This window comes from Plecotus auritus (assembly GCF_963455305.1).
Source record: "Plecotus auritus genome assembly, chromosome: 3".
Lineage (NCBI taxonomy): Eukaryota > Metazoa > Chordata > Mammalia > Chiroptera > Vespertilionidae > Plecotus > Plecotus auritus.
The window spans coordinates 39,990,712-40,005,546 of NC_137772.1; positions in this window are offsets into that span (position 1 = coordinate 39,990,712).

Here is a 14,835-nt window from a genome sequence, read left to right on the forward strand (position 1 = left end):
ATTCCTCTAGTATTTTTATGGTTTCCCGTCTTATGTTTAAGTCCTTTATCCATTTTGAGTTAATTTTTGTGTATGGTGTAAGTTGGTGGTCTAGTTTCATTTTTTTGCATGTATCTGTCCAATTTTCCCAACACCATTTATTGAAGAGACTGTCTTGACTCCATTGTATGTTCATGCCTCCTTTGTCAAATATTAATTGAGCGTAGTGATTTGGGTCGATTTCTGGGTTCTCTATTCTATTCCATTGGTCTATATGTCTGTTCTTGTGCCAGTACCAGGCCGTTTTGAGAACAGTGGCCTTGTAATACAGCTTGAAATCTGGTATTGAGATCCCACCTACTTTGTTCTTCTTTCTCAGGATTGCTGTGGCTATTCGGGGTCTTTTTTTTAGTCCAGATGAAGTTTTGGAGAGTTCTTTCTAGGTCTGTGAAATATGCCATTGGCATTTTAATGGGGAGTGCATTGAATCTATAGATTGCTTTGGGTAGTATGGACGTTTTAATGATGTTGATTCTCCCAATCCATGAACATGTATGTTCTTCCATCTGTTATGTCTTCTTCTATCTCTTTTTTTCAGTGTCCTTTAGTTTTCCACGTATAGGTCTTTTACCTCCTTAGTTAAGTTTATTCCTAGGTATCTTAATTTTTTTGGTACAATGGTAAATGGGATTGCTTTTTTAGTCTCTCTTTCTGTAAGTTCACTATTGGTGTATAAAAATGCCATAGATTTCTTGGCATTAATTTTGTATCCTGCTACATTGCTGAATTCACTTATTAAGTCTAATAGTTTTTTGATGGAGTCTTTCGGGTTTTTTATGTACAATATCATGTCATCTGCAAATAAGGACAGCTTTATTTCTTCTTTTCCAATTTGGATGTCTTTTATTTCTTCTTGTTGTCTAATTGCAATGGCTAATATTTCCAGCACTAAGTCGAACAGGAGTGGTGAGAGTGGGCATTCCTGTCTTGTTCCTGTTCTTAGGGGAAATGATTTTAGTTTTTGCCCATTGAGTATGATGTTGGCTGTGGGTTTTTCATATATGGCTTTTTTTATGTTGAGGTATGATCTTAAAGCTCATGAAGAATCCTCTTTAGTTCATTGCTCAGTCTTTCAGACTCCCTGGGGTAGAGGTCCTGCCTCTGCTATTCTGCTGGGGGTGGGTCAAATCCCAGGTGACTTCCATCTTGCCTGTTGAAACTGAGGAGTAGTCCTGAAGATCTCTGAATTGCCTTTGGGATCATTCTTCCATTGTCTTGATGAATAGTGCACATTAGCAGCTGAATAGGTCTATGGTCATAGATCTATAGGATCTAGTAAATCTGACAGTCTTCCTTTATTTCTTTCCATCTTGCTTCCATCCACAAATCTTTCTTTGCCTTCTTGACACTCAAGGGCCCTAACAGATGCCTAGCATGTCCCTAAGGACATTGCTTTCTTTGTACCCTCCAATTGGAGGCATGTTTTTCTCTCTCATCCATGATATACTTCTGAGCCACATGGTGGGGTAGTGATTTTTTTAATCCTCATCACCACTTCTGGATCATTTTTTTTTCTTTTTCCTTCAAAACTCCATGCTCACACCATTAGATTCTAACATGGTATCACTCAGAATCTCAGCAAGGAAACAGATGGCACACTCAAAGTAGGAAAATTCAAAGAGGGTTTTGAAAAAGGAACATTTACAAGGTACAAGTAGAATGTAAAGGAACCACAGGGAATACTGCGGGATCCTGGAACCAGGAACAGTGGGCACCTCAAGGGAGGCAGGAGGGAGTTGTTATCAAAATCCAGAATGAGAGACTCATGTAGGATTGGCTTCCTTGAACAATTAGCGCCTTTAGCCAAGATACACAGTCAGCCTGATGCAACCTGGGAAATAAGTAGTCAGGCCTCTCATCCTTACTCATTAATAATTTCCCTGATATATAAGCTTTCCATTCTTCCGAACTCACGCCATCCTTCCCATTGACTTGGACATGCCGTTACATGTCCCAACCAACATACGGGCCTCTCAGTTCCTTGGCGAAGATTTCTCCAATATTCTTTCCTCCCCTTCCCCCTCAGACTTCCAGTCCCACAGCCCAACCTGAAACTTGTCACTTGTATAAACTGTACTGCCTTTGAAATTTATTCCAATTCTGCAACTACCTCTTTTCCTAACAGCTCGTGGCTCAAATAATCTTACTTCAAAATTTCTTATCAATCAATTCTCTTCAATTAATCTAACCCAACATTTTCTTACTATCTAGCATCATCTCCTGTTTTCACATTCTTCCTTGTGCAACTCAGAGGCCATGGCTTATCATTATTATTGCTTCTTGCAATCTCCTTAACTTTCTTCTCTCTCTTCTGTCATTCCACCTGCCTGGTAAAACCCCAGGCTATGATGACTCAATTATCCAACCATGAGTTCTGTGCTTACATACAGACAGATGAATGTTGCAGGAGGAAAGAATTCCAGCCTGGCAGATTGGTTTCCCTTCAAATAAATCATATAAAACTCCAAGAGGGCACTCAAACCTGACTGACAACTCAACTGGATTTGTCTTGTAAATTGCTTTCTCATTGTTTGAGGTAACTTTTTTGTTCCTTTTCCTTTCTGCACAAACTTCTCCTTTTCCCTTCCTATATTTTCATCCCTACTCTTAACTGTGACTATCATTTCACTTAAATATTGAAATTATCAGCTAGGAATTTCTTCATCTTCTCATAGGTTTGGAAACCTGCCTGCATCTAAACCCATGTCCTCTTGCCTCCAAAAGCAGGGAGTTCATTTTGTAATAGTTCAATGACTCCATCTCCTTCATTCAAGCTCTGCATCCCAATCCTTTCAGCCTCCTCACACTCTGATAGTTCACCACCCTGCAACTTTACTTGTTTCTCTTTCAATTGGACCATTCCTACACAGGTATTAGTGACCTTTGACCCCTCCCATCTGACAGTAGTTGGAGCACTTTACCCTTGCTTCCACTATCACTTTATTTCTCTACTTCACGTCTTTTGTCTTGGCTTGTTACATTCCACTCCATAAATCTATCTTACTGGAAGATTTTCCTCAGGCTCTTTTCCTGAAATATCCTGCAAGGAAGTGAGTGCTATAAAAGCCAGGTGAGTAGTTCCTTTGGAGGGAGAGAGCTATACTTGGTATTGGACACACTGGGGAATCCTGGGGTGGGGGGCTGGTATGTTCTTTTTCTTGGTCTGTGTATTCAATAATAATTCACAAAGCTATTTCAAGCAAGTAAATAACATTAAAAATGTATTCATACAAAGTTGCTCAAAATTTTTTAAATTTTTATCCATTTAATATCTGCAATATCTGTATTGATAGCCCCTTCTTCATTCCTAACACTGTGTCTGTGTGTGTGTATGAGCTCCTCTATTTATTTATTTATTTATTTATTTATTTATTTATTTGGTGGTAGAGTTTGTTTTTTCAGTTTTTCAAAGCTTGTTGATCTTCTTTAGTTTTTTAAATATCATTTTTAATTCTTTTCTTTTTAAAATATATATATTTATTTAGTGACTTCAGAGAGAGGAAGGGAGAAGGAGAGAGAGACAGCAACATCCATGATGAGAGAGAAGCAATGATTGGCTGCCTTCTGTATGCCCCCTACTGGGGATCAAGCCCACAACCTGGGCATGTGCCCTTGACCGGAATCTAACCCACGACCCTTCAGTCCACAGGCTGATGCTCTATCTACGGAGCCAGACTGATTAGGTCTGGAAATTACAACATGCATTCCTAACTTATCAAAGTCTAATGTTAATTGAAATTTTTTCTTCTCCTCACAGGAAATGTAAGGATCTAAGAAGACTTTTTCTCCACTTATCTCTTACTTGCCCAAATACTGTGGCTATTATGTATTTTATTTCTCTTTTCACAGAGAGAGAGAGAGAGAGAGAGAGAGAGAGAGAGAGAGATAAGGCATTATTGTTACTGTTTTAGGTTAAACATTTATTTAGATTAATTTTTTTTACTTTTCATTTCATTTGCTTTTCATTTATTCCTGTATCTCTGACCTTCCATTATGTGATAATTTTTTAAAAAATATTTTTTATTGATTTCAGAGAGGAAGGGAGAGGGAGAAAGAGATAGAAACATCAATGATGAGAGAGAATCATTTACCAGCTGCTTCCTGCATGCCCCACACTAGGGATCGAGCCTGCAACCAGGGCATGTGCCCTGACCAGAACTGAACTGTGAACTCCTGGTTCATAAGTCGATGCTCAACCACTGAGCCACGTCAGCCAGGCTCCAATATGTGATAATTTCATTTCTTCTTGAAGAATATTATTTACTGTTTCCTTTAATATAGTTTTGTGAATGGAGAACTCACAACATCCTCTATGATTCTAAGCCATATTTTTGTCTTTCTATGTAGCATGCTGCATAGATTATTTTTTTCAGTTCACATATTTCGTCTTAAGCCTGGCTTGATGTGCTCATAGACCTGTCCCTCTAGTTCTTAATTTCAGGTGCATTTTTAATTCTAGAATTCTGCATTTCTACTTCTATTTGTATTTCCTGTGTTACTTTTCATATTTTCCAGTTTGCTAATGAATTTTTCAAGCTTGGCTTTTCTCTCCTTTAGTAATAATAAGCATAGTCCTTTTACTTGATACATTTTAATGATTGATTCTAACATTTCCCACCAACATCTAGCTCTGCTTCCCGCATTAGGGTTATACATACCTACCATGTTGAACTCAACTGTGTGTGAACATGGGAGCAGAAGTGAGGCGTGTCATGTTTAGGCAGGAGCTTTTAGAGTCAGTACATGCTTCACCATGCTCTTCTTTCCTTTTGCTGTGGATATTGGTAATGTTTCAGAGAGTGACTTTTCTATCAGCCTGCAACCCAGAATAAAAACAATAATAATGGGGATGAGAGCCACCATTCTACTTGTGATGGACATATAATGCGAGACAAAAACAAAACAAAGCAAAACACATTCATTGTTTAATTACTGGAGCATAATCAGAACTGTCTGATTAAAATAGATATTGAAATCTTTTCTATATAATTGATTTGGGATTCTTTTTATTTTTGCCCAAATGATTTTCCTTTGTCTTATTTAGACACCATGTGTGTTTTTCATGGGTGTCTTGCTGTTAGCATTACAAATGAAAATTAATTTTGTAAAGTAAAAATTTTCTAGATGTAATTTACTTATAGGATATTTTTCCTTACATGATATTACCCTACTATCCCCCCTTTTTTTTGATTAATGAAGGCTTTTGTAAATTTTATAATGCAGTTTTGATAACTTTAAATTTTAATTTTTTGCACAAAAATATGACTGCTTTAGTTTCATTGCATGTTCAGGAATTTTACCATGAGATGAACTACCAATAGAAATTTTAGTTACTACTTTAGGAACAGCTTTTTGTCCAGTACAATTAAATTTTTTTGAATATTCACTTATTTCAATTAGCCTATTTAAATTAATCTGAAAACTTGATTATTAATTTACTGTCAAATTTAATACTCTACCAACAATCTTGGTTTACCCTGTAAATATTAGTGGAAAGGATTATTTGCATTCTTGAGCAGGCCCTGAGCATTCCTGGTGCTAGGCTGGATTTAGATATAGGGCAGCTGCTGTCGGCCAAGTCTCTGTCTGTTACCTGGGTCCCAATCTGAGCTGGGCCAAGTCACTGTCTGTCACCTGTGTCCCAACCTGAGCTGGGCATGGGAAGCAAAGCAGCCATGGGGGCAGGAGACCTCCCTCAGACGGGGTGAGGGTTCAGGCCCCTGCAAGGTTGGGGGGGTGAGGGTCTGTGCCCCACCTCTGTTGACCCCCAAGTTCTCTCCTGAAATCAAGATTGGAGTGCTATTGTAACAAACAACTTAAAAAATGTGGCTTTGGTTTATGGGCTAGATTAGTCTGCAAGGAAATTGATAATGGAGCCTAGAAGAATGGTCACCATGTTATATAGTGGTAAATTACTTAGCAAAACTGTTGCCTTTGTTAACTTAGAAGGCAAATTATGTACATAATAACTTTGTGCTTTATAGAAAAACAGATTTTTAATAGCATGTGTTGGCTGCTATTGGCTGCATTTGAAAGTTTATAACAAGAAAGAGTCATGAACAGAACAATATTGTCTGATATGCAAACAAGAATAAAAAGAATAGAGATAGTCTATAAATTCAGGGACTTGTAGGTTGAAAAAATGCTTCTCAACTGCAAACATTAAAAGATCAAATTGATGAATTTTTTGAATGTCAAATGTAATTAAAAATCGGTCTTAAGGGAAGGATCAAATCAAGAGTATGGTTGTCTCATCGATCGTTAAAATTTTTGAATAAACTAAGATACTCCCAGTAAATATTTTAGTCCCAGTAAATACAAACACAAGATAGCTGCTCTTATGCTCCTATGGGACATGAAATAACAACAACAAAAAATGATTGAAAAAAATAGATAATAAACTGCTTACATTTTTCAGAGAATTGTACTGCATAAAGAGCCAGCAGCTTGGAATTAATGAGATTGTGACTGATACTTAGGAAGCCACTTAGATGCTTGCTACACACTGAATGTTTGTGTCCTCCCAAAATTCTTATGTTGAAACCTAATCCCCAATGTGATGGTATTGGGTGGAGGTGGTTTTTGAAGGTGATTGGGACAGAGACCTCATAATTGGTATTATTGCTCTTATAAAAGAGACTCCAGAGAGATCCCCGATCCTTCTATTATATGATGATATAGTGATAAGACAGCTATCTATGAACCAGGAAGTGGGTTGTCATGACACCAAATCTGCTGGTATCTTGACCTTGGGCTTCTAGTCTCTAGAAATGTGAGAAATTAATTTCTGTTGTTTATAGGCCATACAATCTATAGTGTTCTGTCATAGCAGCCTGGACAGACTAGGACAGCCTCCATATTCCCACTAGAAGGAAGCTGGCTGAGAAGTTCAACCCTCAAGAAAGGCACATTTTTCAATGCTCTTTCAAGTTGTGGCAAGGATAATGGAAAAAAGGAAGACCTCTAGAGAGCTGAGCATGGAGAACAAAGAGTTGGGGAGGTACTCTCAGAAAACAGAGCACATTCCACCCCCAGCATGCAAAGTCTCCTGTGGCATCTGCTTTTGAAATTGCTATTTACTAGTGACATCTGTACCAGGTATGCCTCATGTTATTGGTCTTTCAGTGTAGGAGACGGTACTGGTACTATGCTTTCCCACTGACTTTTGGGAGTGTGAGGGGGCAGCTTGTTTCTTTATTTCCTGTCTCCAGTTCAAAAGCCACATCTAGATTTGTCATAGAAACTATTGTGAATTTCTCAGAGATCCTGGCTTTGAACAGATTGGATGGAAATTTTGGATATCTCCCTTGAGGATGGGTTGAGTGTACTCTGCACTGAGAAAGGAGAGGGAAACTAATGTTTTATCTTTAGTAGGGCGGGACTTGAAAATTACATTACTAATTACAATTTCTGGTCCCTCATCCTGTAGCAGGATTCACAACTCTATCAAACCCAGGTGTGGCCATATGCATTGCAGTAAAGGATGAAATATGAGCAGAATTGATGTGTGTCACTTTTAAGAAGGTTTTTAAAGTGAGTGAATGCTTTTTCATGCTCTCTCTTGAACTGCCACAATACTGGAAATATTCCAGACAGCAACTACCCTGTCATACAAAGCTTCTGAGTGAAGACACAGGTGATGAGATTCTTTGTAAAAATATTTAGAAAGATAGGGTAATGTTACCTTCCTCTGTAGAGATTTCTTTTTTCCTTTTGGGACACTAACAACAAGGATTCCTTTAGTACAGGGTAATGGAGGAAAGGAAGACCTCTAGAGAGCTGAGCCAAGTAGCATGGAGAACAAAGAGCTGGGGAGGTACTCCCAGAAAACAGAGATTATCTGTCTCCCCAGTTGACCTAAAGCTGAACCTCTATCATAAAGTCATTGAAGTCACCCTTTTTCCTGGCCCAGAGTCCATTAGGAGCCAGCCCTTGGTTGGTTCAAGACTCTCTGACTGCTGCTGCCATAGCTCTGGAATATTGTCCCAAGTATAATTCAGCTAGTTAGTTCCTAATTGATAAATTCCCCTTGGATAGACAGAGCTAAAGTCTCTTCATTATTTTTGCATCCAAGACCTTGGCATAGTAATTCCATATTAATTATATTAATTATATTATATTATTTTATTTTATTTGTAAGAGGAATATATCTTAAGCTGGAGGGTTAGAATGAATAGTCTTTTGTTTGCATTAGCTATAGCAAATTTTTATTTCCTATATTTCCAGGTTTTCATGGAGGCACTCACTATGTTTTTCAGGTACTGATTACATTTTATTTTCTTGATGATTCGATATGCTTCATTATTTACTATAATGAAACATTTCTAATATATCATGTTTTTTCTTTTTGTCCTGACTGCCTGAGAATTCAAATTTGAAGCTTAAACACAATGATCAGATTGAGCCTGAGTTGATTTTCTACTTAATTTATTGCTCTATATTCTCACAAGTATCTTTTAATAGGCTGACTTCGTTACATACAATGTAGAAAGAGGCAGGCACAAATAATTCACATAAAACACAAAGCACAAATAAAAATGCAGTCTTTTATCACGAGGGAGCAAGATTCTAAATCATACAAATTAGATGAGCGTGTAGAATATAGCTCTGAAAATTTCAGAGGTCACTGATCATATTCCAGACCTTACTCAATGTATTGTTTATCTGAATAATTAATTCTCTATCTATATTTCTTCTTAGTTTTTTGAGAGAATACTAGTAGAAGGGAGTTTCTGATAATACTTTATTAATCTTCCCATAACCTAAAGTAATGACTGACCAGCTATATAATTATTGCCGACATTTTAGTCTAGATAACCTGACACTTCTATAATTCATTGTCCTACTTTGTCCCTGAGTCTATAATTCAGTACCAGCCCTGCTGATGTCAGTTCCTCCATTGGTTCCAATGACTTTTTAAGAAGTTAATTGCCTATATTACTTTCTTAATGTAATTCAAATTTGAAGCTTAAGCACATTGATCTGATTGAGCCTTGGTTGATTTGAGTGATTGAAAGAAGTGATATTTGTTTCCTGAATCAAATTCTGACTGATACAATCTTTGTTTCCTTCGAGTTCAAATATATCTATACTTATATGCCTATTTAAAAGTCATGATGGTTTCAAGTGTACATTTCCATGATACATGATCAGTATATTGCATTGTATGCCCACTACCCAAAGTCAAATTATATTCTGTCACCATATATTTGGTCTCCTTTACTTATATAATCTTATTAGCCATTTTTAAATTAAATTTATTTATCCCAATAAATTTAATAAAAGATTAATTTCAGCCGAAACCGGTTGGGCTCAGTGGATAGAGCGTCAGCCTGCGGACTGAAGGGTCCCAGGTTCGGTTCCGGTCAAGGGCATGTACCTTGGTTGCAGGCAAATCCCCAGTGGGGGTTGTGCAGGAGGCAGCTGATCGATGTTTCTCTCTCATTGATGTTTCTAACTCTCTGTCCCTCTCCCTTCCTCTCTGTAAAAATATCAATAAAATATATTTAAAAAAAAAAAAGATTAATTTCAAAAATAAATAAAAGCCACGATGGAAATCTTTTCTCTTGCCTGACAAGATCAATACTTTCCCATTTTATCCATGTGGTTTGAATGAGTGCTGCCATGTTATATACTCTACTAGAGGCCCGGTGCACAAAATTCATGCACGGGGGGGGGGGGGCCCTCAGCCCAGCCTGCACCCTCTCCAATCCGGGACCCCCTGGGATCAGGCCTAAACTGGCAGTTGGACATCCCTCTCACAATCCTGGACTGCTGGCTCCTAATCGCTCACCTGCCTGCCTGCCTGGTCACCTCTAACTGCCCCCCTGCTGGCCTGATTGCCCCTCACTGCCCCCCCTGCCAGCCTAATCACCCCCAACTGCCCCCCTCTTGCCGGCCTGGTCACCCCCAACTGCATGCCCCCTGCCAGCTTGATCGCCCCTAACTGCCCCCCACCCTGCTGGCCTGGTCACCTCTTACTGCCCCCCCCCCCACTGGCCTGGTCACCCCCAACTGCCCCCCTCTGCTGGCCTGGTTGCCCCTAACTGCCCCCCCTGCTGGTCTGGTCACCCTCCAGTGCCCCCCCTGCTGGCGTGGTTGCCCCCAACTGCCCCCCCCTGCCAGCCTGGTCACCCCACGCAGCCTCCTGTTCAGTTGTTTGGTCATCCCTCACTAACCCCCCTGCCAGCCTGGTTGCCCCATACAGCCTGCTTGTTCAGTCATTTGGTTGTTCCTCACTAACACCCCTGCCAGCCTGGTTGTAGGCAGCCAGCTTGTGAGGGTGTGAGGGTCAATTTGCATATTACCTCTTTATTATATAGGATACTCATGACCACTTTAACTGATGCAGAGGTATTAAACTGACCTAAGCTGAATCAATCAGAACATTTCCCTGGAATTTCTAAACTTGGGTCTGAAGAACAAGTCTCAAACCTCTGGTGCTGAGGCTGAGAGATGTAAGACCAAGGTACCTCCAGGAGTAATTCTCCCCAAACTTTAGGAACAAGCTGTTTTGATAGAATAAAGGTGACACACTGAGGGAAATAGAGACAATAGAACAGAAAACCTGTTTTCCTTTCAGCCTTGACGATCAGTAACTTTTTTGCTCTTCTCATACTTAATGGAGTCAATAGTTAGAGTTGTGTTTCTGTCACTTACAACCAAAGACATCTTAAATACTAAAAAAAAATTTTAGACCAAACAAAACTACTTAGTGGCAATGGCTAGTCTGCAGTTGGCCATACAGATGTTAGAGACTTAGAAAAATAAATTTATAAAGTCAGAGAGATTACTAGAAGTGGGTAGTAGAGAAGTAAGGGCTGATATCTCACATATTAATCAGAAAAAAATAGATGCACATCCCTTGCTGCTCCTTCCATTTAATCTTTGTTAATAAAAAGCATGATTAAAGTTGGTGGTATTTAGATAGATAATCTTTGTGACACATTAAATTCACATCTTAAGTTGCCTGTTCTACTCCAATCACATGGCAACAATGAATATTATATAAAAACCAGAAACCAAATTACATAGCTAAGATCAAAAATCAAGTTTGACATTTTAAAAAGATATTTTTAATTGATTTTTTTTAGAGAGAGGAAAGGAGAGGGAGAAAGAGAGAGAGAAACATTGATGTGCAAGCGAGACATCAATTCATTGCCTCCTGCATAGCATCCCTACCTGGGATCAAATCTGCAGAAGGAACCAGCAACCTCTTGGTGCATGGGATGTGGCCCATGTGAGTCACACTGGCCAGGTCTACACTGGTATTTTCATGGACCAGAAATCGAACAGAAACTCCCAGCAGAGGTGGAGGCTGAAGCCACAGTGAGCCCCAGATGGTGCAGAAGTAGCTGGGAGTTTGGTAATTGATGATTAACGGGTTCTAGAGGCCAGGAACTGGGATGGTACTCCCTGCCTTTTCAATGGGCTCTGAAAAAAGTGTTCATGCTACCACCTGAGATTTGTGCAGTTATGAGCTCAGGATAAAGACAAGTTCTCATGGTCAAGTATTGTCTTGGGGATTTAATATATAGTATCCTGAGTATTGCTTAACCTTGCAGGTACCAGCAATGCCATCAGTTCTGGACTGACTGTGGGCTGGGAAGTATCAGATGGAGGCAATCATTAGGCAGAGTGAGAGAGAGCAGGGAGGAGTGAAAAACAAATATCTAAACAAAAATCTTCCTGCCCACCTTCTGAAAAGCCAAAATTCAAACATGCTTTTGAATTGCATGCTAAGACAGACCACCAACAGAATCAACAATCAGAATGTGAATTCAATCCATGTTACATTTGCATCAAAGAACAATGTGACAGAGAGTTTAATGTATGTTTAAGATGCTTCAGTAGAGAAATAAAAACACAGCTTACATCAAGTTTGATCAAGAAATCATGAACCGAAGACATAAAGTAAGAAGGGATCAATATTTCTGTATTAGAATTTCCAGGGAAAGATAATAGAGAGAATGGCAAAGAATAAACATCTCAAAAGATAATAACTGAAAATTCTGGAATTGAAGGAGAGAATACACTGTTTGGAATGTAGGCTCAATAAAGATAGATACACCAATAAGCACACCATCGAAAATTGTAGATCATCAGAGAGAAAGAGAAAAATCTTGAGTTCCCAGAGAATAGAAATTAACCATGAACCAGGCTCTATGGAAGTTTCAACACACCATATTCTCAGATCATCTTTAAGTGAGAATAACAATAACAAAGATAATATAGGAATCAAAGACAGAAAGATAATAGATGGATAATTAAAAGACCGGCTTATAATTTATTGTGAAGAGCAGTTTAAAAGGAAAAATACACTTTATGATGTTTTTCTACAAATTAGTCTAATTTTAGATATACAAATATAACATTGGAGAATGCAAAGTATTAATGAGGCATTTTGCTCATCATTTGTTGGTTAACTTGCTCATTTTCAGTAATTCCAATGTGGATGGAAGTAGAGAGGAGGTAAGAATGTGCTGGCCTTGGAAAAACTTTTTGCAAGTAAAATCATATGATTATACTCAGCTCTGTTTCATGGAAATGGCTCAAACTAATACCATATTCGTATGTCCCTAAATGCAGTGTTTTAAAAGAAACACCCACAAAAGCCCTTTCTGCAAGCAGCACCATGCTCTTAGTTATTTTTAAACATGGCAAAAAACATGGTCAATTTAGGAAAAATTAAGTTCAAATAGCTGTGTTTATGTGTGTGCCCATGCAAGTGACATGTTAGAGAGAAAGAGAGAGAGAGGGGGATAGAGAGAGAGAGAGAGAGAGAGGATAAGAGAGGAATTAGAGAGGTTAGAGGAGGTGGGGAGAATTAACAAAGATGGGCCGGATTTTTAAACTTTCATTGGTTGGTTTCACGTAGAAAGAGCTGAAATCTGCTAGTCTTAAGAACAGCTATTCTAACAATCAAGAAGCTGGCCAAATTTTTAATGAATTGGCTGGCTAAATGATGGAGATAAAACCAGCAGGTATACATGATACAGATTTACAAATATTTATTAAATGAATAGAACTATTAATCCTCAAATACATTAGATACAGACCAGCAGTCCACTTTGCTTTTGGTTGAATGCCATTCAATGCTGACTTTTTGTATGCTTGAGATAAATATTCTTCATGCACAGAAATTGACATATAATAGGTTGAAGAGATGTGGTGCTTGAAAATAGACTACGGTACAAAGAATTTTAATTTGTCCAGTGATTAGCACTCAGGTTTTAAGGAATGACAGGTAATTTTTTCAGGATATCATCAGGCACATCATTCTCTGGGCTGACCAATTAGAAAAAGGTGGAAAATGAGCAACAATTTAAATTTCAAACCCTATGTTGTATTCAAAATTTGCTATTCCTTCTAACCTGAATCTATGTTCTTTGATCAATCTTATGTGTCTGAACACTTTCTTTTCTCGAGATGGTTCTCCTTGGTCTTACAGGTACTTCTCATTGGTCTACAGTACATAAGCAGGAAGGACATTCATCCAGTGCTGTATGCAAATCAGAAAAAACATGCCCTCTGGACTGACCAATTAGAAAAAGGCAGTACCTCTGGAGAAACAGTGAGGAAAAGGAAGTTCCAGGGTGAACCAATGAGAAGATGCCTTTCCAAGTCTAGGCTAATGCTTAGTGCACTGGTTCAGTGGAGCATAGCTTGCATTTTAGTCCCAACTCCCACCCCCTTGGTTAGCTGCCTTTGAAGTTTCAGTGTTCAAGAATTAAATGATCATGTTTTGGTGCAAAGTAGTGGTTTGTTCCCCCGCCCCCCATACTTAGGAAATAAAACTGAAACATTATTGATTTTTTTTCCAATTTAATTTTTCTCCTAAAACTGACTTGAGATTTTGGTGCCTGCTGCTAATGTTCATATTCTAATCTAATAAAGGTGATAGAAGTATTATCAGAAAAGTATGTTTAGTAACTTTGTTTACTATAACAATACTTCATTCAGCTGTGCACCATGAACACTGTGACTTTCTGCCTTCCACCACTTGATATTTGAAAATCTTTTTTAAAAAAATATTTTTATTGATTTCAAAGAGGAAGAGAGAAGGAGAGAGAGATAGAAACATCAATGATGAGAGAGAATCATCGAGCCGCTGCCTCCTGCACGCTCCACACTGGGCATTGAGCCCGCAACCTGGGTATGTGCCCTTGACCAGAATCAAACCCAGGACCTTTCAGTCCACAGGCCAACACTCTATCCACTGATCCAAGCCAGCCAGGGCTGAAAACCTGACATTAAAATATTCTTTCGTGAATAACATCAAACTCAACTTACTAATGGAGCTTTAAAATGAACACTTCCAAAACTTGGGAACACCTACAGAAAGTTAAAATAAATATAAACAAAAAATATATCCTAATGTGTTTCAGAGCCTGAGTAATGGCTTTTAATTAAAGGAAAGTGGTTGATCTTGAAGTTAAAATATTTTTTGTATATTTTTATTTTAAATATAACTCAAAATATTAGCCTGGATATGTTTGATTAATTATGTACTCTTTATTGGCATGTTTACTTTTAAAAAACAGTTAATCCTAAGTAATAATTATCTTGAGCCATTATACATATGGGTATATATTGTATTGTTTACCTCATTAAGACAAGTAATAAAGTGAAAGTGCATTATTGTCCAGATGCCAATATTATATTCCACCAAATCAATGTTCAAAAACATTTTAGACATTTTTTACACCTGCCTGGACAGCAATTCAATTATGTGCACTTAAATCTACAATATTGTAAATGCTCATGAGGATGTTTGTTTATGTGAGCTGATAAATG